Genomic DNA, 26,903 nt, shown 5'->3' on the forward strand with positions numbered 1-26,903 from the left:
GGGTGAGGCCGGGAGATTGATATCTGTGACATTAAGTTGAAAAAATGGAGTTAAAAGAAGGCGTGCGTTATCTTGGCGAGTTGTTTTTTTTTAAATAATAGTCTCGACTTTGGACGTGAAGCACTATTAAAGCAAATTAGGTAGCTTGAAAATTCGTTTATAGGAGAAATCACTTTTTTGAATTGCGTTAAATAACATTGTTTTAATTTTTTAAAAGTGAATACCCATAATACGGCAAATAACTGCTAGGCCACGGAGCGTGTGATTTAAGTGACCAGATGTGAAAAGCCGGGCACTTCGACAAAAAATTTTATAATATATTTTAGACAAAAGACTTGTTCGTAAGCATTTAATTGTTTCGAGTACGAAACTCAATTACTTCGTTTAATTTTTCACAAAAACAAACTCTTTGAATATTCATGATTCATGACACATTGCAACTACAACAAAGTCATCCCCACACGGAACCAAAACCCTCAATGTTTAGCAACTAGCAACTAGACAAATGAACAAAGTCACCACACCGTGTGATAATCAGCATTGTTTTCCCATTCAGAAGGCTTTTCACACCTCACGACGGTCCTCCCTCCGCTACACCCCTGTCTGGAAAAATGTCAAGGGGGGTGTAAAGAGTGACGGCGTGAACCACCCTGATATATTTTTTTTACATAAGCTTCACACAAGAGGCCACAAGGAAAATAATTTCCGTCAGAACCTATGTCGTCATTGGGGATGCTGTGTGGGGAATATTTTTTAAGGATAGGAAGATAAGGAAGGAGTTGAACATCTGAAAAGGAAAAAGGTATAAAGTTGGGAAGGAAGGAATCTAAAGGTCAGTTTGTTCAGGAGTGACGGACGTTTGAATTTATCACTCTCACTGCGGTGCAAGGTAATGGGCCGAGATAGTCCTGTTGAGGCTGTGGGCAGACGCTTTCGCCCCCAAGACTTAAACAAACTTAGATGTTCCTACTCATCACACCCCTGCACCTGTCACCAAACGTAGTGAAACTTGGTGTTATCTATGGCAGAGGTGTACAGATATTACCAAGTTTTTAATTTATGTTTTTTAAAAATCTAAAATAATTGTGCGACTTTTTATTGAAAAATCACAAACTTACCCATGTTTGTATCAACAAAAAAAGTGTGTTCCACCTATATCATATCCACCCATATCACCCATATCCACCTATATCATTATTATAAAATTAAATCACTGCTTATTATGCAATTGTTCAATGAGAGATAAACAGTTTACTGAAAGTTGTCGACTGCTCGCCTATAAATAATTCATTAATTATTGAAATTTACTGTTACTAGGTAGGTTACTATTACTTTTGACGTAAATACTATCTCTAGCCATTTCCAAAATTTTTTGACAGTAGTTAAAGAAGCATACCTAGCTCTTAAATGGTGATTGGTGGAGAAACTTTTGAATTATCAAATATTGTATGTTTGATTAGCTCATCATAGATAATTAAAAAAAAATAACTTCGCAATAACTAATTAAATGAAAAAATCTTTACAAAATACTTTAAAAAACAATAGCCAAATACGACAGTTTCAGGAAAGCGCTCGGGGATTTTTCGATGTGTGATTGTTATAGTGTTAGTAGCCTATTCCAAGTACTCAGATAGAGATGTATATATTGTTTATATGCGTGAGGATGCGTCATATGGGTGTATGTATACATGTGTTGTTATATGTTTTATTTTATTTATTAATAACCTTCAGTTAAATTTAAAAAATATCGAAAATATTCAGGAATTTCACCTTAAATTAAAAAATTACCTTAAACTATTTTAAGTCCAAAATACGTTTACTACTTACATCTAGAAGTAATATTGTTTAAATCTGGTGTTGTTTCTTTATAATTATTTACCTTAATACTAACATGTACATAATTGAACAAGAATTCCCTCACCAAACACAAGAGCATTGTCTCTTTATGGTGAGGAAAGGCTACTTTAATTTCTATTGTTTTATATCTTTTTTATCCTGTATACTTATCTATGTAAAAATATATTTTTCCAAATATTAAATAAAAAAATAAAAAATGTATATAGGTATGTCTGCTGCTATATACACATGTGTGCTTGCATGCACACATATTAACAATTATATATATAATTATGTACATTTTTACAATCTAATGCTAATTTACTTCTTTCTCCTTTCTAATTTCTATCTTCTACTTTTTATTACAATTTTTCCAAAATTATAGCTTCATCTATAGTTACTAATTTCATATGTTTACACTAGATTTCATATTTCATACAAAGTAATTACAATCAATTGGTCACCATGAAACAGGCAGCCGCCTAGTATGGTGATTCATTATATCTACTTTATGTAAATTTCAAAATAATGTAACATGTATTAAATAAATTAATAAAATAAAAAATACCTCTTTAACGGTTAAGTTAAAGTAATTTATTATAAATAAAATTAAGAAATATAACTTTTCGACAGCCAGTAACATTTTTTTGAGTTCTAAAAATTCCTTCATTGCAAATACTTTTCTCGTCTTTGATAATGATAGAAGCAAGAAGACTTTTTTATAAGAGATCAATTTAAGGTACCTTATTCCAAATCTTTAACTCCCCTTCCAATCCCTTCATACTCAATAATTACGGATCCCATAGTACCCCTGCCCGCGGACAATTGGGACTTTTGGGGAAAAAAACAAAAACATTGTTGTATTCGATAGAAGAAATGTAAATATCCTTTAGAGTGCTGAAAGTTTCTACATAATTTAATAAACAAGATCATCTAAAAGCTCGAAATGCACGTTTGGAATTGAAATATAAGATCGTGCAAAGCATAAAAATACGTTTTCTTCCCTTTTTGAAGTGGCGCTAGACGACCAGTTGCAAGTGTTTCCGAAACAGCCAGTAGTCACTGCCTACAGCCTAACTACTCAGTCGCATACTTATTATGAAGAGTAATTTTTCGTTTGTTGGAGCTTTCTCACTATCGGCGGGTGCTTGTGGCTGAAAGCTTCGGGGAAGCTCACGGAGCTTTTCAGAGCGGGATGGCGCGATGGGAGATGTAGCGTACAATGTGAGATGGGGAAAATCCCTTGATGTTTGGTAGAATGTGAATGCATTGTTGCATTTTTGTGGATCATCTTGGATGCTAGTATTGCAATGTGTTTTAGAATATACAAGTTAGTATTTATTTTGAGTTTTATGGTTTTAAAAATAAAATTCAGTAAGTTTTATATGGATAAATAACTTAAATATACTAGTCCCCGCAAGAGTTCGTAAGGACGTCATCGATGATTGTCCACTTCATTCTCACGCATCTTGTTTGAAAATTAAAAAGACAGTAGATACTAGCACAATTACGTCACATACTAAGGAAGGACTATAATATCCTAAAATGAAGTATACACTACTGTGTAGTTGTTACCTTGACCGTATAGTTATGTTGCCTTTGTTAAAAAACACTTTATTGGATTATAAAAAACATCTACACTGGAAACTCGACATGAACTTCTGAATGATGTAAGACACTTAGTTATTTATGTCTTTTAGAGCCTTATATTTGGTATTTCAAAAATCCAAAGTTCCTCATGGAAATTAAATTACAAGCTGAAACTCTTTGGGTTGACTTTACAAGACTTTGCCATTTCGTCTGTTTGCTTTAAGTTTTTAGACTGTCCACTGACTACAGATTTACCACGAAAAGATTGAGATAATTTTTTGATTCATAGTACTTGCAACGAGTTATTATAATATTTTTTTTATAAAACAGATTCACTCATTCTCAGTTTCAAAAATGAAGAGAAATTCGACGACCAAGGTTTTCACTCCTGGGAGCACATCCTCGTTCCATCCCACCACGCTCCAGGCATATGCAAGCTCGTTGATTTCCCCTGCGCTCTAAACAATGCATATCCTTGTTCTTCCTGTTCACAATATATTATTATGAATCCTGAGTCATCGTCACCGAACGCATTACAGCTGTTGCTTGGTCTGCTAGAAAAATGTACAAGGTAAAGCGCGTGATGTGAATGTACTTGTTTTAAATGTTATTGTTGTACGAGTACATCTCTTTGTTATTTTTTTGGCAGTTTTGAATTTCAATCGCCAATTCGCCGAAAACTTTTTGTAACTCTACGATACAGTATGTAATAAGAAGACTTTTATTGGTTATTTTAATGTAAACCAAATAATGCAAGGTTATTTACCTACTCGTAAACATAAGGTGCAACATTAAAAAATGGACGTTTATACGGGTCAACATGTAGACCGCAGAGCGTATAAAGTGAGGCAGGAGTACCAGGGAAGTATTATGATGCGAAAGTGAATTCTAAAAGAAGTCGGAGCACCTGAGGAAGACGTGGCGTAATCAAACTAATCGAATTCTTTATCGGGTCATTCCAGAAGTCAGAATAATAGAAGAGTATACATATACTCGTATATAAGGAAAAACAGAGATGTGGTGGTCTAGCATTTCTGCTTACGTCTAAGGGGAAACGGCGGAGTGGTCAGATAGTTAGTCGTATATATATATATATATATATATATATATACCCACTATCAGCTTAATATGTATATATTATATATATATATATATATATATATACATATTAAGCTGATAGTGGGTTTCCATGAAATATCAAAAACTCTCGAACGGTGAGCTGTTTTATGATTTTTTTCGTGTATTTTCTATCTAAAATGCTTAAACGTATTTTTTTTAGCTCTATAAACTATTTATTTATGTATCTGACCAATAATAAGATCAGATGAGGAACTGGACTCGAGCAAAGCGTATTTACACAAGTCATGCTTTTCCAATAAACTTTAGGGTCCTAACTAATAAAGTAGTTTTAAATTCTACACAAATATAATTAACCGATTACAGGTGTTTAAAATTAACAATTTGTTTATTTGTAAGGGGATGTGCATCTTTAACCATCCTTACCTATTTTACTAAAATAATCTATCGAATAATATATATATAGGATGAATAATGAATACTCACAATCTTTTAAAACTAAACAACGTCCATCGATTCCATATCTCCAGTATCTGAAACAAAACAGAAAATAACATCAGATACAGAGTTAATAAGAAAACAGCAAAACGAAAAAGAAGCATATTTCGCTAACCTGTTCTTCGTCCAATGGGTTGGTACATTATATCGAGACACGGCTGATAGAGAAAATAGAAAAGAATGTTCGCTAAATGGGATTTCTCTAAGTGTTTCAGTCTGCTAAGTTATGCCTCTCTTATTAATTGAATACGGGAAACGGGAACGGTTTTCCGGTTATTGCCGAGAAAGGAATAAAAAGTACGAAGCAATCAGGGAAGAATGTTACTGGGAATGAAGCAAGCTTTTTTCAAGTCACGGGATTTTAATAAGTAACTAGTTTTATTAAATTTAAAATGAGTTGTCTTCCCTTATCATAAATTCATTAAAAACAATGTTCCTATTTCTAACACACTAGGTGTAATAAACAAATAGGAGGATACAATATTTTTGATAATTTGACATATTTTTCAAACTCTGGTATAAAATTATTATGCTACACCAAAATTATATTTAAACCAAAAAAAATAGTAGATTTGATATATTCTAGAATTTCGTAGGAAATATAAACAAATATGTGTGTATCTATGTACAAAATATATGTGCAATATGCATACCAAAATTAATAAGTATTTAGTTAAAATCCATATTTTTTTTTACTTTTGCGGTGTTATTAGATAATTCTCTTCTCTCTCACCATTTTGTGGATATCTTGGGCAACTGTATGGGTGGGTAGGTTAAGCATTTCTCAATGCATTTTCATTACGTAAATTCAGTTCAATTAATGTTTATTCGAGAACATAATAGCAGTTTCTTTACTAGCGTTACCTTAAATACCTGCGTTCACTTCCCATTTACACTTAAAACAAGGCGTTAAATCGGAAACCAATTTTCCGTATAAAACACTCGCTCGTGCCACTTTAACATCTTTATCATCAACACTTTACACATTAATTCTGCAGGTGTTGTAGGTATTTACTCGTGAAAATATATATTTTTAATTTTCTTATTATTCATACCACTATTGTAAATTTGGAATTAGAATTTGTGTAGGTGCATTATATAATGATTATGCACGGAGAAAAATAAGTGCTATTTTATTAAGAATCTCTTCAAAATATTCATAATCCGGTCAAAAACGGGATTCCCGGCCCTAAACGAATGAATTATTAGGTTTCCTAATAAACTTTCATGTCGGAACACGTGTTAATAAAAATTATAGCATTTTAGAATTTCTTCATTGTATATTATCATGAATACGTGTTTCGATATATTACAAATTTAAGAATATTTAAAAAAAAATATCGGGAAACGGCCTACAATTCCGATTTTAACTGGATTACCAAGAACTTGAGGAGATTTTTTAATAAATTAGCAAAAATCTTTTTTCTCCGTGCGAGAGTAAAGCAATTTAATTATAATTTCAATTTAATATAAACGAATCTTTTTTAATTTAATTTTATTTATTATTTTTTTTTTTTTTTTTGGTAGAAAGCAGTCACTTTATGATTTTACAAATAAATTGAAATGAAATTGAAAACAATAACTTTGTTTGTAATCACAATTTATTTATTTTAATTTAATTTTACCGACAGGTTTCGATTAACACGAGCATCTTCAAGTTTAATTTTATACCCTGAAGATGCTTGTGTTAAGCGAAACCGGTCAGTTTTAAAAATAAAAATTGAATTTTATTTCAATATACATTTTTAATTGTGTGAATTTGGATTTGCTCGATGATTCAAAAATACATTGCCTTTTCGAATGTATTGCTTTTTATTTTGTTCGATCGCAGGAGCCATCAGGAAACAATCTTCTACGAGCGTCACTACGTCACATCACCGACGATTTTTTTTCTTTTACAAAAGTCGTCATCTACTAATAAAAACGAAACCTGATCTTTGTGCGTCTTAAATTAATGTGATAAAACAAATTGCACATAGTTTAAATTTAATGTATAATAAATAATATTACATTATATTAACAAATTTCAGTGTTCGTTTCCTATGAAAACCGTATAATTTACGTGATAACATAATGCTCTGATTGTATTATATGTACTACAAAGTTTTAATAGCTTGTCCGCTCTGACCCCAAGTTTCTGATGAAACAATATGATTATGCATCCTTGCTTGCAATAAGAAACTAATTTCGCTGCTGCAGACCCCATGCCTTATGACCTGCATTTGTTGCATACGAATATTGAGCATACGAAAGGTAATTAGAAGTTTCCTTCATAATCACAATTGGTATAAACAAAGTTGTCGGAAGTTCCGCTAACTTGTTCTTGTGGCAATTATTATTGGAAAGCAGGGCTGGACCCACAACCCGTCGTAAAGGTAGAAATGCCTCTTGTCACCCCCTTTTACGAGATGATGGTTGTTAATATTATGAACAAGAAGTTGATAATTTTCTTTGTACCTTATTTAATTTTTTTTCCAATGAGCAAATGTGGAACGAGAGATAAACCAATGAATATTTTTAAGTCTAGCTATTATGTCTTTCAAAATTTGGAACAATTTTGTCGATAGCCCATTCCTCTTGGGATGATATGTTTTATATGTACCAGACCACTACAGCCGAAGTCGATACCATGACTTATTCAGAGTACCAAAAGGAAAAACCGATGTCCTGGCAAATCATAACATGACGAGGGGAGTGGTGCTGTTGAACGAACTAGCAAAGAATTTGGATGTAAGTGACTGTTCTCTAAATGACCTAAAACAATTATTGAAGAGTCACTCAGCTAAATGCTGTAAAATTGTACTGTATGTAAAAAGGTACTGTGTGTAAAATTGTACTGTATGTAAAATTGTACTATTTGTAAAATTGTAATGTATGTAAAATTGTACTGTACGTAAAATTGTACTGTATGTAAAATTGTACTGTATGTAAAATTGTACTATACGTAAAATTGTAATGTATGTAAAATTGTACTGTATGTAAAATTGTACTGTATGTAAAATTGTTCTGTATGTAAAATTGTACTGTAACTGGAATGTTCTGTTGTACAATAAAAAACAACAAAAAAACGGACTTTCAGGTAATAAATGTTGACATCAATAAAATCGAAACAATCTGTAATTTTTTAAGAATTAAGTTCTCCATCTAAGCCAGAGAGAAGTTACGGCCGCTGTTCCCAACTTTTTAATCGTTATCTAAGTTCAAATCTTTGTTTTTGCTCAGCCAAGCGATTTTAAAGCATTTTGTAGGGAACGTTCGATTTGCGTTGTTCCCAATCATTTTATCTTTGAAAATCTTAAGTAGCCCCACACACTACCGCACATTACCATAGACAATAAAATGACATCAAATTAAAAACTTTCTATGTTAAATTAATATTAAAGAGTTAATTATTGTAGCTCTTATTAATACATTAATAAGAGCTACAATAATTCATAACACATTATTTCTTTTAAATACCGTTATTCATAAACTGGTATTTCATATTTTTTAAACTAACGTATATAATATATTAAAAATAAAGTGACAACTTGAACGTGATGCCACAATCGGGACTTCCCATTTGATTTGGCAGATCGACGTAAGTTTTTTCTCCGTGCGACAGCAAAACAAACCCAAACAAACCTTAAAATGGAGATCAAAGCAAAGCGTTCGACGAAAAACATTAAATTGATAGAATAGAAAGGTTTTCAGATCTGACATGAGGTAAGGGCAAAATATTTCGCACATTCATCGCAAAAATGACACTTGCGTAAATAAAAACTTACCTTTCGCTTGCATAAGTTAAATTCTCCTCAATTAGGTTCAAAATATACAAAAAACACGTTTTCGTCATACGAAAACGGTCAAAAAATTCTTTGTCATTTAATTCATTTGTATTTTCTATATGTACTTTTTCTATTTTAAATTGTCTTTGCTCTTCACATACATGTACTCTACATTCACTGTCATCTATGTTTTCTTATTCGTGTCAATATTATGGTTTTAATGGACATATTGTCCGTAAATTATTAAATAAATAAATAGTTCGATGTAATTGACATCCATACCCTGTCGCCGCCTGTATAACCCGATGTTTTCATCAATTACTTCTGCCCATTCCGCAATATCTAGTATATCTAAAATGTCTAAAACTTCTCTATTCATTTTAAAACGATAATGACAAATGCAACACAAAAAACTGAAAGGAGCGCGACTGTCGATTGTCAGAGTGACATTTGATCATTGATTCGCGGTATTTTTTCACTCTGTCGACACTTTTTGTAACTAGCTTTTTCCTTACATATTGCTTAAATAGCTAATCCAGCTGTCCGGCTGGCTTAGACTGAGCGGCTTGCTTAAGCAATTATTGTGTGTTGGAATTACGTAGTGCAGTGGTGATTCGCTTAGAATTTGATTATTAGGATTGGGAACAGCGGCCGTTAGTCTCTTAGATGCTATTTAATAGTACACAACTGGACAAATCTGCGAGTGCGCCACCTGCGGTTGAATTTGGCGGCCACTTCTGGTCTAGAGCCCAAAAAATACTTGAAAAAATCCCTAACTCAATGCACAAATAGGCGGTCCGTTTGATAGATTAACAATCTTTGGAAATGCTGCCCTCGTTCTACTGGTATTTCAATAGAAGTTGCCCAAAGGAACTTGCGTTATTTACGCCTTCGGCAACGGTGCATAATCGGGCAACATCCCAAATACGAGCCTAACATTTGTACACGGTTGACATTTGTCACATGAGAACTGGTCGTTTCTACGTCGTTAGTCGCTGTTGAGACTTGTAACCACTGTTTGAAGATAGTGCCCTTGAGGTGATTTTGCACAAAAATGATGTTATACAAATCATACAAATATTATTATTTATCATAGTGATTCGAATTAAATAATAAGAAAATAAGACATAGATTTGTGCAACAAATTACGATTTTCTGCCAGGTTTCATGTTCTATTTGAACCTATGGTACATAGATCCGGCTCTGTAAGAAGAAAGTTCAGCATGAGCGCCGAGCGCCAGGAAGGCCGAGCTTTGACAATATTTATGCATGTAAGTATGTCGTGCATGTATTGCTCTCCAAATGGGAATGTGCAGATGTTGACGATTTCGATGATTTTATTTTAAATTTGAGTTCATGCAATATTGGAAAAAGTACCAGTTGACATTATTTGTTCCGGAATATTTGAATAATATAAAAAATCGACCCGTAAAAAAACAATGTTTTTATTGCGTTTATACGTCTATTTTAAAATGTCTTTTAAAACATAAAACAAAAAAGACATATTCCTACCCAGAAACTGGAGCCGTCAACTCTACCAACCTCGTCAAATGCCGATCTGGTAAGACCGACATTAATGATGTATATTAACTGCGTTAGTGAGAAAATTATGTTAGTGGGGATGCATAGTTGCGTCAACAGTCATAATTACATTTTTTTCGTGATAATATTGACTATCATCCTTTCCAGTACCTACTAGCAAGAGACTACATTTAAATATTATCGTTATTTGTTTCTACTTCAATAGAGTAGAGTGAAACAACTCTTCCTAAAATAGCAGACCCCCGAAGTTTCAGGAACGGCCAACTGGAGGTGAAGTATGCATTTACGATATGAATAGATCACATGATGCATTTGTGGTTGGCCGAACTTTCAAACAATGGGTAATTTGCTTTTAGAAAGGCAATATAAATTTTGTTACCATTAGAAACACAGCTTTTTTTACATTAGAAATTTCACAGAAAGCTCAAAAAAGTTGTTTTAAATACGTCGAAAACATTTAGTTTCTACATTTTAAAATATGATAAACATTATTAATCCACGTGACTACCAAACGTTTTCACTCTTAAGATCTAGACAAAAACGAATTGCACAAGAACTCTACATTAATTATATACATACTGCTGAAAGTAACATGAATGGTAATCCTAAACTCTTCTGGAATCATTTCAATAATATGAAAAAAACACAATGGTCCCTTCCAAGGACGATGCATCTAGATGACAAAAAAGCTGAAAATGGCCAAGATGTATGTAATATTTTTATGGAATATTTCCAATCAGTTTACATAAAAGATAATAACCTACCAACATTTGACATACCAGAAAACACAAATAAGATAAATATCACCACGGTTAAATTCACACGAGAAATAGTCTTAAAAGAAATAAAAGCTCTTGACATAAACACAAGCGCGGGGTGTGATGATATTCCGTCATACTTTATAGTTAATTGTGCTGAAACACTCGCTAAACCTCTCTGCATTATATATAATAAATCAATGAACGAAGGCACGGTACCTGAAATATGGAAAAGAGCATATTATGTAACACCAATCCACAAAAATGGCGAAAAAAATAATGTTAAAAATTATCGTCCGATTTCAAAACTAACAATATTCAGTAAGTTAATGGAAAAAATTGTTTACCAATACCTAAGTCCACAACTCAATCACATCATAACAACAAAACAACATGGTTTTACAAAAGGCAGAAATGTGGAAAGTAATCTCGTTCTTCTTACCGAATTCATTGTTGGTCACATGGACAATCGCACTCAAGTAGATATCATTTATACAGACTTTGCCAAAGCATTTGATAAAATTAATCAAAAATTACTACTAAGAAAACTTTGGGCATTAGGTATACGTGGTAATTTATTTCGTTGGGTTACATCTTATATACTTAACAGATCACAGGCAGTAGCAATAAAGGGCTTTGTATCAGACTTCAATCAAATTTCCTCAGGGATCCAACAGGGTTCACATCTCGGACCATTATTTTTCATTTTATATATTAATGATTTGGTCAATGTTGTAAAAAACTCTGAAATAGAATTATTTGCTGATGATGCTAAGCTATACAAGCCAATAAAAAGTCTAAACGATTGTATTAATTTACAACATGATTTAAACAATGTAGCTACCTATTGCCAACAAAATCAATTATTTCTAAATGTTTCAAAATGTCATCACATTTTCTTTTCCAGAAATAAAAATAAAACATTATTTAATTATTCTTTAAATAACATCAACATTGCAACAGTCTCAAATATTCGTGATCTTGGAATAACTCTTGATAATAAACTTCAATATAACCTTCATATACAACAAATCACAAATAAGGCTGCTAAAATGTTAGGTTTCATCATTAGAAACACAAAACTTTTTAATAACATCAATATCATTAAGCAACTCTACTTTGCCTACGTACGAAGTCATCTGGAGTTTGCATCAATTGTTTGGTCTCCATTCTATAAAATCAACATTAACAAAATCGAAGCAATTCAAAACAAATTCCTAAAATATCTCTGTTACAGGTCATTTGTAAGATTTAATAATTATGCAGAGGCAGCTTCGTACTTTAAAATTGATTCATTAAGTGTACGAAGGCATCATGCAGATGCTCTATTCCTATATAAATTAATTAATAATAATATTCAATGCCCAGAGTTGCTAAATAATATTAAGATTAATGTGCCTGCACGTTTAACACGGTCTTCTATCCTGTTTAAAATCGATCAAAGCAAAACGAACTGTAGACAAAATTCTTGCCTGAACAGAATATGTAATAATTACAATAACATATTATTCAATATCGACATCTTCAATTGCGAATTTACTAAATATAAAATGACCTTAAAAGAGTATTTCACTGATGTTTCTTGAATTGATGTTTCTGATGTTTATATTTCTAGTATTTATATATTTATAATCCTGTTATGGTATGATTTATATGCACAACATTGTCTTCTTATGGTTATGGTTATGATATGATTTATATGCACAATATTGTTTGTATTCTTATGGTTACCAATGTATCGATAATCTTTTATTTTATATAAATTTTAGTTTTTTTTTTTTTTTTTTCCCCTTTATTTTTGTTATTTTTGTTGTATTATTTTGTTCTATTATTTTATACAATTCTTTTATTTTATTTAATTATAACTTCACATTTCTCATAAATTTAATTATTTCTTCTAATGCTGTCTTACGTAAAGTCACAAGGAGGAAATCCGTAATTGGTTTTATTTTGGCTATTTTACTTATGTACAATCTGTAAAAATGTAAACTGTTGATTTCCCAAAAATGAATAAATAAATAAATAAATAATCCTCATTTAAACATCCTTAATTCCTGCGATTCGTTCCTTCCCGAAAAGGCATAATTTAAATCGAGATACCGACATTAAATACATTTAAAACATTCTACTGTCAGTTGGCTGGTATTTTATACATCTAAATAATCGGTGGTGTGTCTTGGTGTAACTCCGGTTCAATGAGCCCTGGAACTGTGATTTGCTTTGATTTTCTTAATTGGAAACGATTGTGGAAATGAATCATACAAGCGATAAAACAGTTTATACGAAGATATTTTATATTAAGATAACATACGTCATATTTTTTCAAGTCCAGTAAAGGTGTTATTTTTCATTTTAATTCTTCTATCCTGATCGATCCCGAGGCAAATATATATTTTTTTTATTTAAATTTGTCTAAATACAAATTAAAAAAAAAAAAAATTACCATATTTACTGATGTGTCACTGGTCTGCGTAAGCGAAATAAATAGTTTTTAAGGCATTAGTAGAAAAAAAAAATTCAAAATTGGTAAGATATTAAAGGTATTATATATGAGAGTTATCACAACATCATGTTAAATAAGTGAAACTTTTCGGGCACAAAGTTCCCGAAAAAGATTTTACCCTAAAAATCTGAAATCCACCTTTCACAAATATGTCCCGCAGATGTGCCGGAGATGTCACTACTCCGTGGTAACTAAAATGTTATCTCTCGACGGTGCGCTTCGTCCGGGGACACAATAATAAATCAGTGTACGACTTTGACAGGTGAATCAATCATAATATAGTGCGACTAGACGGGGGAAACCAGTCGGATTGGTAGTGGAGTGATAGTGACACGAGGTACCTACCGTAGTACCCCACTTTACCCTAATATTTTTACAGGGCAGAATACTTTTGTAGTAATAAAGGTATAAGTACAAATATAAATATAAATCAATGAACAAAAATGAGTTTATTTTATTTTTAATATGTTTGTGACAGGGAGTATCTAAATGGAAATGATGAATGGGGAATCCATTGTCTAATTTTATACCAATATAGGAGTTATGTACCGAGGTATTTAGGCAGAAGGAGAAATATTAAACACACTTTGGGTATTTGTACGTCATAGTGGGAGATATCAAAGTTATTATGTAAATCGTCTGAGTATTTATTCAGTTACGTTGCACGGAGAATTTCGACGTTACTATAGAGTTTTAAGTAACTGAGTTCGTACTCGTAGTTTGGCTTGAAGAGAAGAAAAGAGGAATCGCGTTGTAGTACTCTCAGAAATGTTATTATTATCTGGAGGAGAAGATTGAGGATCTTTAAATATTCTTCCTGGCTAATTAATGCTCGACGCCGTGCGGGCGGAGGTTTCTAGCGGTGCGCGAGGCTGGATACGTCAGTCGGTCTCGGTTGATCATCGCCATCGTGGCGTAGGGCCGGATTGACTACGCTTCCGCTGTGCGGTGTCTTTGAGAGTTCTAAAAGCAGTCAGAATTTTTTCGCTATACGCCGAAAAGATTCTGGTCTGCTTAGTTTGCTACCAGTAATTTGTCAGTTTCAGTTTGTCTTCCAGTAATTGATCGATGAGTTGTCACGCAGTTATAATAATAAGATATTGCCGCAGAGCTCCGAATCTCCAACAGTGCTGCCACAATACTGATTTCGATTGTCAGTGCATGAATGCATGCGTGATGTGAAATTGTATTCCGGCTTGGTGTATAAAATTATCCAAGTTCAATGAACTCCCCAATTTCATAATTGGAACTGAAAAGTATAAATCATTATTAGACAAGCGACTGAAATATTGCATTAATTAATAATTATTTATTTGAAATATTTGTTTAAATGCTTAAAGACCTTAATCTGCTAAATATGTACATATATTAATCTGAATCACTGATGATTTTTAAATCTGCTCGTCTCTCTAATTATTTGTCAATAGAAAATAAAATGCCAACGATTATAAAGGAAGTTAAAAATATTAATTTGTTTTTGATAATATTATTAGACGAATATTTTATGGTTCCGTGATAACTCAACACAGTGACAATTCAACACACATTTAAAAAGTGATATAAAGTCATTAGAAACGACGAAAAAAATAATTTAAACCTAACCTAACCTAACCTAACCTACTTAACTCAGTTAAAAAAGTTTTTGTTTCATCACTTTCCATGACATTGTATAACTTTTTAAAGATGTGATGAATTTTCATTTTGATGATTTATCCTGTCACCATATTTTATGTAGGTACACTATCTGCTTCATAAATCCTACAATTTAAAAAAACCGATAATTTTAATAGGTTTGTGCTAGTTTTAATTATAATAACAATTTAACGAATTGTTATTATTTTGGTTATTAATATTATTTATTTTTTGTTGGCAAGTTACAGAAGCTATCAGAAATTTACCTTTCGATTGAACACCGCAAGTAAACGTTAGAAATATATATTTTAGAATTATTATTTCATTACAATAATAATAAATTTATTTACCTACTGTAGATAGGTACCTGTTTTATCGATCGTCTGAATTCTTTTAACAATCAGTTCCAATTTTGAAAACGCTCAAGTTCAAAGCAAATTTGAGTTCATGTGCACCAGATTTCACGCAGTAATAACTAACGCACATCACAGACAACTGAAAATGGTTATGTTTGATAATAGTCTATAATCCTACAACCAACGTTAGTATATTTTTCAACCGATATCTACGATCTAATTTATTTCATAAATCAAAGAAATCGATAGAACAATAAATACATTTATAACCGGGTGGCATAATGTTATATAGCATAAATAAAAACAATATTCGGTGATTTGTAACTTAAATCTTAAATCACAACTTTTGGATCTACTCTGCAGCTAGTAGGTACCCACGGAGGGCCATAAGTCGTATCATGTTCCATAAAAGTAAGAATTATTTAATATCATAACCTCACTATTAAATACCTTATATTTGTAGGCCCGTTCCGGGGCGGCATAAACCCTCGTACATGTATTCCACTCAGGTCACGGGCGAATACCAAATGTGGGCAATTTTCAAAACACCTGGGTGATAAATAATAAATATACATGATTCCGGCATGAGCATAAACATATCGGCCGCACTACGAGCAAAAAGGCATACTATTTTGTGAGAATTCCACCGCAAAGTACGGAGAAGAACCCGGAAAGGGGAACCCTCAGGCGACCGTACTGGGGTATTTATTGCACATTGAATTTGCCGACCGAATTAGGTGTAGTCCTAATTTGCGTAGCGGAATATCGGATTGGATGCATACTGAATAGCAATATACTGGAGAATCGGTTTGAAAATTGTTATTATCTGAGATCTTGTGTTTGTGTTAGCAAAATTAATTTTATTTTTTATTTATATCCGAACATGGAAACGTATTTTAGCTGTACTTTATGCCTCAGGGAACATTTCTTAGTAAAAAACATAAATTTTCTTGGATTTATATGATGTCTTTATCAGGAAGGTAAATACATTATCTTAGCTAGTGTTAAGAACTTATAATAAGAGTGCACGTTGAGAGTATAAGAAGAAATCAAACTTTACTTTTTGCAATGAGTGCAATTCATGCAAATTCATCGCTAGATAAAAAAAATAAATGTGAATTTGATTTTAAATTCTGGCACAGTAATCTTTTAAAATTATTAAGTTTGAGTAAATGTGCAGGGAATTTGCTAATGTGTTATAATATTACTTTATTATCTATGTTGTTTTTCTTTGAAGCAATGGGTACATAATAGGTAATACATGATTAATAACGGAGAACAAAAACAAATTCTAAATTTCTTTATTAGCAATATTAGAGGTGATAAACTGCACGGAATTTAGTTACGAGAAGGCTATAACAACATACCTCATAAATAAATATTAATGTGAGCTTTTACTATTTTTTGCGTGTTTTTTTATATAATTTCCTTGACAAATTTAACTTCTTTAAAATGTTCCATTAAATTATAAATATATCACATGTTTGTGAAAGCCCGTATGAGCGAGTAATGTAAATAAATAAATAATTAATTACGTTTTATTTATTTCCTTTTTATCGTTTTATTCTACGTTAATACGAGTAATCGTAATCGATTTTAATTCCATGGTTGTTTCTTTAAAGGATGAGTGAGTTACGAGATTTCTCAGTCCATATTATATGTTTTTTGTACTTTATTTTCCTGTAAATTATATATTTCCGTCCACTTCCACAAGAATTCGTAGAATCCAATAGAAATATAATTTATTATAATCAGAATGGCAGGTGGGTCATTCCGGCGGAAGTTCGAGTGGTCGTTAAAGCAGGAACGAACCCCAAGCGACCAATAAGCCCCCGAATTAGAAACACCTATGTATTATGGGTACAAGGGGTCCGGCCCAACTTTATGACGGGATTAAATTCGAATACCGCGGCATTGTTAGCGCCGGATGGGGTCGAAAACCGCATATCGAATGCAGACCCCGGTGCGGGCGTTAAAGGGTTGAATTTTGGATTTCTAATGGAATTTCACCTCTTTGTTGGGCGTAAATTCTTAATTCCGTTGTTTTAGTGCGGTTAACGTGGAAGTGAAAACATAAACAGCGAGAAGGTAATGTTTCAGCGTAACCACTACTTATTTTGTGATACCTGGAAATAACGGAATTGTTGCGTAGAGAGATTACGTGAACTTTACTTGACCACAATGTATTTCATTTTAGAGTCAGGATAATGTTTGAAATATAAATATAAGTATATTCTAGTTCATTATTATTTTCATAATTTTATGAACGCCTGGATCAAAAAATGTGATTATTCATGTATAACATTTGTATGACGCAAAGCGGAAAAAAAATTATTGAGTTTCTTATCTTATTACATAAAAAAATGGCGTAAACTATCGTAAATGATTCTGACCATACTATTCATTGTAAATATTAAAACAAATAAATGAATGTGATGAATTTTATTACAAATTACAAATATAAAATACTGTCCATTACATTTTATACAAAAATTATTGTCGCAATCTCACAAATTCATTTCATCGTTATTATTCCCAAAATTATCACTGGTTAATGTTACTCTATTAACTGTGAGCTAAATCGGAAATGTTTTCTACTTTAGACAGCTCAATTCCTTAATTTTATATGTAACTTCTCGTCATTAACGTAAAACAGAAACAAGTCGAACGTTTTTTAAACACAAAATGACACGCGCGATACACTTGCGCTCTCCACACGTAGATGATCGACGCATACGCTTTATATTTTGCGCACACCGCTCCGCGTAAAGCATTGTAAAATTATAAACAATAGTGTACAGTGTAAAATAATATAATGGATTATTGAGTTACGATAAATGACGTAGTGAAAAAAACCTGTATATATTTATTTATATTTTTTGTAAACTTCTACTTAAAATTTGTATTATTTCCAAACTAAAAAATATAAATATTAAGAACTCAAAATAATATTTTTTTGGGTTATGGTTAACGAAGAGAGGTCGGTATGAATAATAAAAATTTAGGCACATTGTTCAATGGATGCAAAATTATAATTAATAAGTAACGATGATATTTAGAATATCGTTTATTAATAAATAGTACCTACATACCTACGGAATAAAAACATCCACCTCATAATTATGGTTATGAATAAATAAAACGAATTAGTTAGTAAAATTTGAAAGGAAACTGAGAAATCAATACGCTTCATTGAATTTTAAACCTCAAACAACAATTTTATTCTTAAAATACACAAACTAGCTACACAGATTTTGCGAATTCATAAGTAATCATCTGGAACTATACTTAATCCACTTATGTTGAAAGAGGTTAACTTATTTGTGCCTAACAAGTATACTCGTGGGACATCCCGTGTATTTTTTGTGCTTCGAAAGCGAGGACTTCTGACTATCAGAACGCGCCAATCAACAGAGCGACTGAAATTACTAACGTTTCTGCATTGATCATCGAGATTTTCAACGATATTTTAGGAACTATCTGTTGACGTATGTCACAAAACAGTAAAACTGCCCACACGACCTTTTATACTTACATATACCTCAAATTTGTTATCTTTTCCGTAATATATTAGTGTCGTTTTTCGGAAAACATTACTAAATAAATGAATAATCAATTTAATACTGTATGTTCAGTGATTTTTTGATTTTTTTCAACATTTTTTCAATTTTACGGAAAAAAAATATCTTTTTTTCATCGAGGCACTAAACAAAAATCCAATCACTCCTTTGGTAATCCATTATCCAGGTTTAAATAAGAAAAAAATTGTGCAGCAAAAACAACGTCGGTGAGCATGCATTTTTGTTTTAAATTTTCACAAATGAACAACGGTATTTAATACCAGGACTGAACAATCTGTGTATCATCCAGTATGTGGAATTATGGATAGAGCAAATAGACCATTATGGGATTGAAAGTTCATTCGTGTAGTTGCAGGCTAAGTATAAAATTTCCATCAGGCTGCACGTTAACGCTGAACACGGTAGATGAACACATCGAGTTTTCAACAGTCAACTTTGAAAATATTGTTTTTTTTTTTTTAATATTTCCCAAACGACGAATGTCGAACAAACTCACTCACTCTTCCTGGGGCTATCACGAAGCTTTGGGTTACTGCAGTTGATCTATGTTTTAACCAATGATATTAACCAATTTTTCTCTTGAATTAAGAGTACACAATTACACAAAATAAATTTCGGCGTGCCCTTCCTGAATTATTCTCTCTGCAAATCGCCAACCCAATGCAATAGTGTGATATCTTGAAAAACTATTAAACTGTTTCCTCAATTATAGGTAAATTATTTTATGGCACCATTTTTATATAAATAATATATATATTTTTATTATTTTAATATATAGAACATATGGGTTACATTAATACATACATATTTTGCAAAATATAATATTTAGGTTCATAATTGGTCATGTATACCTTATCAGAAAAGAGGAGCTCTTGTGCCTGATAAGGGAGCCACGATTCTTACTTAGATTCTATGTTATAATATTATGTCATGTGTAAACTATATATAATATATATATATTTTTTTTTACTATAAGTTTTTTTGGAAAAAAAGTTTGATTTTATTTATTTGTTCTTGTTGGTTCGTAATGCAGCGCAATTCGGAAGGGAGATTATTGTAGTTTTTTATGGCTTGGTAAATATAATGGTTTTGCATTCGAGTTGTTTTAAAGATTGGCGTAGTAAATTGATTTCCATTTCTCATCAGTTTGCAAAATTCTTGATATTCTGTATTACTTTTTTCTTTACAATTTTTTATAATGGAAGTTTTCTTAAATATATCATCAATATTTGGTATTGGAAACAATTTAAAAAGCAATTTTGCTGGGAAAGTAGAGTTTTTTTTTGTATATATTAAAACAGTCTCTTTAAACCACTTCAAAATAAAGAGTTTAAGGTATGATTATTTACAATATAAACTATTTAACTTGAGAATTTGAGCTGATATCTGCTTTACGAAATGTCTAAACAATTAATGTTGTTGTTAAACATATTATTTTAAATCTTAAATCTTAAAATAATATGTTTTGTAGAAAAAAACGTTGATTTTTGGATATCGATACTCGTAAAGTTTTTGATGAAATTTTTTGAAAAGGGGCTGATATTAGGATATTAGAAAGAAGTTAAAATTTTGGAATTTTCAAATAGGAATTTAATACATGGTCAATATAAAAAAACTGACAATATTAAAAATACCGAAGCTTTTAAGTGTTGTTATAAAATCTAAATCCAAAGATGTTTGTGTTGCCACTGAACGCGAACTTAAGACTTCAATCTGTTCGTTCGTTTTTTCATTATAAGCGTTAAGAAATTAGTTTCGTTTGATGTACCTATCCTCTACAGTTGTTGAATTTAATACCTTTTCATTAAACGTTTTGTGGGGCGAAAATGGCAAATTTTCCAATTTTATCATTCCAATGTTCAATTTCCAAAAGGAATTTTTACAAATTCTATTAACATTGGTCGTTTACCTTGGCCAATTTCAATTATTCCCATTCAAAGCATCGATACTACTTCCCTACCTTTGAGTTCGATTTATCAATTAATTGCACACATGAAACATATAAATTCCATTTTCAAAAAATGTTTATCACAAATACTGTATTTACGCTTCAATTTCCCGCACGTTCTATCCATGATCATTCCTTCATACTAGTATCTCATAAACCACATTCAAAATAATATCTCGGGAACGCATGCGTTCACCTTGCAGTCGCGTATGAAATTGTGAAAAATATTCGCCGGCCAAATGATACGTAAAATATTTGCGGTTGGGTGGGGAGGTTTTTCATATTGCATATTGAATGCGGGTGAATGGGAAATTATAGGGGATGATAACTGATCGGAAAGCACAGGGGTTAATGCGAGAGAAAACTCTTTGATGGTCGGGTTCCATTTCAAAGAGAATCAGTAGGTAGGTTTCTAATAAGCCCTAATAGAAAAGCTTTTCAAAAATGTTTTTTGAAAATGTATAAAAATATTTCTTATGAATAATTCAATATGGACTGATGCACCAATATGCACTTTTTAAAACTTTTATTGCGAAATTCGAAAAATTTCAGATTTAACGGTAGGGTTTGGTTAGATATATTATATGTTAATGACGTTTATTTAAATATATCTTAGTAATGATATCTTGAAACAAATTTAATATATTTAACCACAAAGTTTTTTAACGTTACCGGTTTCAGCTTATTAACCCTACAAGCCTTATCTACGCCTGCGAGACGTACACACAATCTTAAATTCTATTTCTCTTTCTAACGGTTGAAGTTAGCGCCTCGTGCTCTTTAACCAACCCAGTGGCCGACAGGAGCTCACCGATGGTACCTGTATCACTAAGGTAAGTCCAGCCATTTTTGAGTTTTTGAGGTATAGTACGCCTGCGAGACGTATGTTTAGGCTTTGTGTAACTTTTAACTAACATTATGTGTTTTTACTTTCTTTAATTTTTCATCCATTTCATGTTTATTTTGGCATTGTTTCAGATACCAACATGTCATGGTCCAATATATTAAACAGTAACGATATTTTGAAAATCTTAGAGCAAGAAGAATCAGCTTCTGAAGACGAGGACAGCCAGTTTGGACGGCATTCAAGGAAAGATAAGAATAACTATGTAACTGAAGAGGCTTTCCCTTTACAAGAATCTGCTCCCACTGAAGAAGCCGACTCAAAATTTCAAAAGCTCACCTAGCATCTGATTTTGCTCATGCTTCGCAATCTGCCAATTTAGGGCGAATTTATCGTGTTCCTGAAAATACTCTTCGCGGTAAGAATGGGCGCGGGATGTTTGGTCAAAAAATAAGGTTCAATCATCTCACAGAACTTCAGCTATGAATGAAGTCCGCACCTCTCGAGAATCAGCTCAAATTACAAATTAAATCTAGTGGGCACTATTCAATCAAATAAGCGGGAAATGCACGAAAAATTGAAGAACTCGAGATCTCGACCTGTTGGCAGTTCTACGTTTTGTTTTGATGGCCCTTTGAAACTTCTATCGTACAAGCCAAAACCTGCAAATATGGTGTACCTTTTATCTTGCTGTGATGAGAATGCAATAATTAATAATTCAAGTGGCAAACCAAATATGATTCATTTCTAGAACCAAACAAAAGGAGAAGTAGATTCATTTGATAAAATGTGCGCCTCAATGTCGTGCAGCCGCAAAACTAATAGATGATCAATGGCTTTTTTTATGGCATCTTAAATATGGCTTTTGTCAATTCTGCTGTAAATTATGGCCACAACATGATCAAATAAACTCTCAAACAAAAAAGAATTCATTAAACAACTCAGCACAGATTCGGTCAAGCCTTGGATTTAGACTTGAAGCTCCGACTTAAAAATATAAGCCAAATTCTCGCAAAACCTACTGATTCAGGTAATAAACTTCAGGTAGGAGAACCAGAGCCCAAAAAATGTAAATACTGCGCTTTTTGCTGCTAAAAAAAAGAGAATGTTGAAATTAGTGTGCTGTAAGTGCAAAAAACCAGTATTTTCTGAGCACAAATTTGATGTCTGTGTAGATTGCTCTAAAATTATAGCTAGTAATTAAAAGCATGATTACTTTTAATGTTTGCCCTAAGAATGAGAAACTAATCTTAAAAAACTATATGATTGTTTAGAAAAAACATATGTTTAAGTTGATTTTTAAGAAGATGATTTTTTTGTTTGAATATAAGCATAATGTTTTGATTCGTTGTAATAAATACCCGTAATAGTAGTTTTCATTGATGAAACTGTGTTTTATTATTAGTTTACATACCAAACTTAACTTTCCATTGAAAAATAGGTCACAACTAGGTATATTTTAGCCTACTGGCTGTCATTTACATGTGTACGCCTCTGAGACGTATGTTAAGGCTTTATGTACCTATAAAATAGATAAGGCTTCTAGGGTTAAAGCCATCTTCAGACCTTTACCTTAAACTATGGTTTAGTTGCACAACATTTAGGGGGAGGGCTTACATGGATGGTACATAATTATTTTATTAAAATTATATGGATACTATTATGTTATATGATTATTGTAATAAAACCATTGTATACTCTGCCCGCTAACCCCCCCCCCCCCCTCCCAGGTTTTCTACATAAAAAAAAGTTCAAGGAATATTTGTAACAGCCTGAAGATGACTATAATTAGCTGAAACCGGCAGTGGTTAAAAAATAAAATAAGTGTAAAAGTTGTTTCAATGTTTCATTATAATGGAATAGTATCGGAACACGTGTTCATGCACCTTGTCATGATAATATATATGATGACGAAATGCGAAACACCGATTTTTATGATCGTGACAATACATTGGAATTTAACCAATAGTTTATCAGGAAACCTATCAATTCATTCGTTACGGGCTGAATAATTTGAAGATATCGAAAGTCATCATTGTTTCGTCATGAACGTCACAATGTATGTTTATTGTAATTGTGTGTTTTTTTTCATGAAAATAATGTAGCTAATATATTTATTATTCAAATTAATGTTGCCTGGTTCAAAATAGTGCCTACTTGGTTTCATGGGGGCAAAACTCGTATCGAAATTTATGTCGTCCTCTTTTCCATGCTTTCCACGGCGGCGGTTCAGTATGAATATAATTTACTTCACATTGCGAGTTCTTATAATATAATGCGAAAGTGCTTGCGCCTAGACAGAATTTCGCAGTTGGCTGCGTTTGAAACTTTCCTACATTCGCTCCTGCCTTACGTGTAGCAACGTACTTGTTTCGTATTAACAAGTTTTTCCACGGCGTAGATTAATTATTTGAATCACGAATTTGCGGATCCTCTTTTCATAGAAGTACGAAAATAGTCATAACGCAAAATCAGAGTAGTCAATTTTAATAAGATCCTCCGGTGGTGGGGAGTATAAATCTTTGATAATAAAAATAAAAATTTGAAATGTGTATGAGAAACGGTTCATAGTTCGAAGCTTGCAGCTTTGTAAACAACCGTTCCACGACTCAAAGCTGGAGGGACTAGGATAATATTTTTTGTAATTATTAATACATTCGGATAGCTAAAATTATTTATTACGATTGAATTAAATTATTACGATTGAAATAAACGTGGTTCAAATCAACCTAAGTATTTCCTTTAAAATAAAATGGTCGATGCCCTGTAGGGAACCCGCTTGCAAAGCGCGGGTACAAACTGTGCGCCCTAAAGTTTCAGTCTAGACTTCAATACTTCCTTTGCGTAAAAGCACTATAAAACAATACGGACATCATTAATATTTGTGGTTTTCTGGATTTGGGCTTGTGGCCGATTCAAACTGAGTGTAATTTTAATTCTCTAACAAAATATTTCATATATTTGTGATTTGGCGTGTGAACGAATCAAAAATTTAATTATCGAAGAAAGGAAACACTTTGTGGCTAGAAATTATACAAATTAAAAAAATGTTTATTTTAAACCACTTTATTTGAGTTATACAGGTTAACCCGTTTCAGCTGATCTCAACCTTCCTCAAATTATGAGGGAGAATGATATCAACCGAAACCAGTCGACCTGTATAAATAAAATAAAGTGATATTTTGTCAGCGTTTACCAACCTGCCGCGGAAAACAAAAAACGAAACTTGTTTCAAAAGTTAAATATTTACGTATAAGTGAAGTAATTGATTGTTTCAATCAATAAACAAAGATATTCCCATCTCCTCTGCATGTTCTCATTTGAAATATTAGATCGTTATTTATATTTCAAAACGTATGTTTTCCAAAATGTTCTTACACACACCAATAATGCTATTTTTGAAAGTTTTTTAACATTATGTTGTTGGTAATCGATGACTCGGATTCATCGGAGCACTTTCTATAGAAATAAGGTAAATCAGACACGTCTTCTATGTGTATTCATCTTAATTCTGTATTTAATACGTGCAATCTGGTAAGTGAATATGATTTGATTTTGATTCCTCTTTTTTATAAGAATGTAATTTGCGGGTTCTATCTAACTAACCATAACGTCGTTTCCCCGCAGACGTAGGAAGAGATAAAGAATCACCAAACCACTCGGTTTTGGCACACACTCCTTGCCTCATTCACATTCATACGTCGTCTAATACTTACTTTTCTATTATTCTGACTATTGACATGGCCCGACTGAAGTAACTGATTCACTTGTGCCATTTCCGGGCATCCCCGACTTCTGCTACCATTCACATTTGCGTAATATATTCTCCTTACACTCCTTTCTTCGCTCATTCGCTCTAAATGCAGGCTCTAATTGTGTACAATACTCAGAAAACATTCGAGTATCGTGGTGGTTTCACAGATGTTAAAAGTCTCTGCAAAAAATGGCCCAATGATAAGGAGGTACATTCATGGCCTTAGTCATTATAAACGGTGCAGTTTTCTAGTGGAATGAAGAATAGTCATTAAAATTCAGTGTTGGACAGTTATACAAGTATTGTACAAAGTGAAAAGTAACTGTTTTGCAGAGATTTACAATCTCGTCGGAAAGGATTATCACATATAAAATCACAAATAAACAGAGAATAATAATAATGAATTGATAGGAATAAATCCGGACTTTGCTTTAACCGCGTTCGGAATCAAATAACAGTCTTCACAGTCGTAAAATAACTCATAAAATCTTTCAGTAAATTTTTATAAACCATGCTTAATTATTTAATTATAATAATATTTGAATGATAGTATGGTACCATTCTTGTGCAAAATTACCATTAGGGTACTGTCAAAATTTTAACGACTTTATGTCCGGGTTAAATCTTCCTCACAGAAAAAACTAAACCCTTGCACACACTTTTCTTCAAATAAGCATCTAGTTAATTCACACTATGCAAGTGCATCATATAAGCATAATAAATACAAAACAAGAACAACACGTCAACTCACCAGAGATCAAACGGGAAAATAATTCACCGACTCCAGATATTTTCATATCAGAGAAGAAGAGTAGAACTCCTAACTGGACCGATAAAGCCTACTGATTCCTCAAAATAAACTTTAAAAATATCTTTCGTAATCCTACATGTATTTAAAATGATTATTTTTTGGCAGCTGCAAATGAGAGAGCTAGGTATAATGCCAGTAGCCGAAATAACAAATGGTAATATTTTTATAGTCTGAGAATGACAAATTCTTTTAATCTCATTTCCTAAATCTGTGTACTTTCTTATTTTTTCAATAACAGATGTTTGAATATTACAGGAATTTGGAATAGTGACATCAATGATATGTTATTTTTTTAATTTGGTCATGTGAAACTATATCTGGTCTATTATAACTAATAATTCGGTCTGTTAGTATTGTTTTATAATGACATAATTTTATAATTTTCTACAATTTTTTTTTTTTTAAA

The 26,903-nt window shown here is 32.1% G+C and overlaps 1 protein-coding gene across 1 annotated transcript in view; it reads right to left on the reverse strand.

Annotated features, from left to right (window-relative positions):
- Positions 1 to 26,903, reverse strand: part of Sema2a (Semaphorin 2a) — a 1,027,416-nt gene that overhangs the window by 507,124 nt on the left and 493,389 nt on the right. Inside the window, exon 4 of the mRNA XM_089642321.1 lies at positions 4,990 to 5,036. The gene's annotated coding sequence lies outside the window, so the exon portion shown is untranslated. The remainder of the gene's footprint in view (positions 1 to 4,989; positions 5,037 to 26,903) is intronic.

Source organism: Hesperophylax consimilis, chromosome 18 (assembly GCF_061612785.1).
Source record: "Hesperophylax consimilis isolate HC1 chromosome 18, BYU_Hcon_1.0, whole genome shotgun sequence".
Classification (NCBI taxonomy): domain Eukaryota; kingdom Metazoa; phylum Arthropoda; class Insecta; order Trichoptera; family Limnephilidae; genus Hesperophylax; species Hesperophylax consimilis.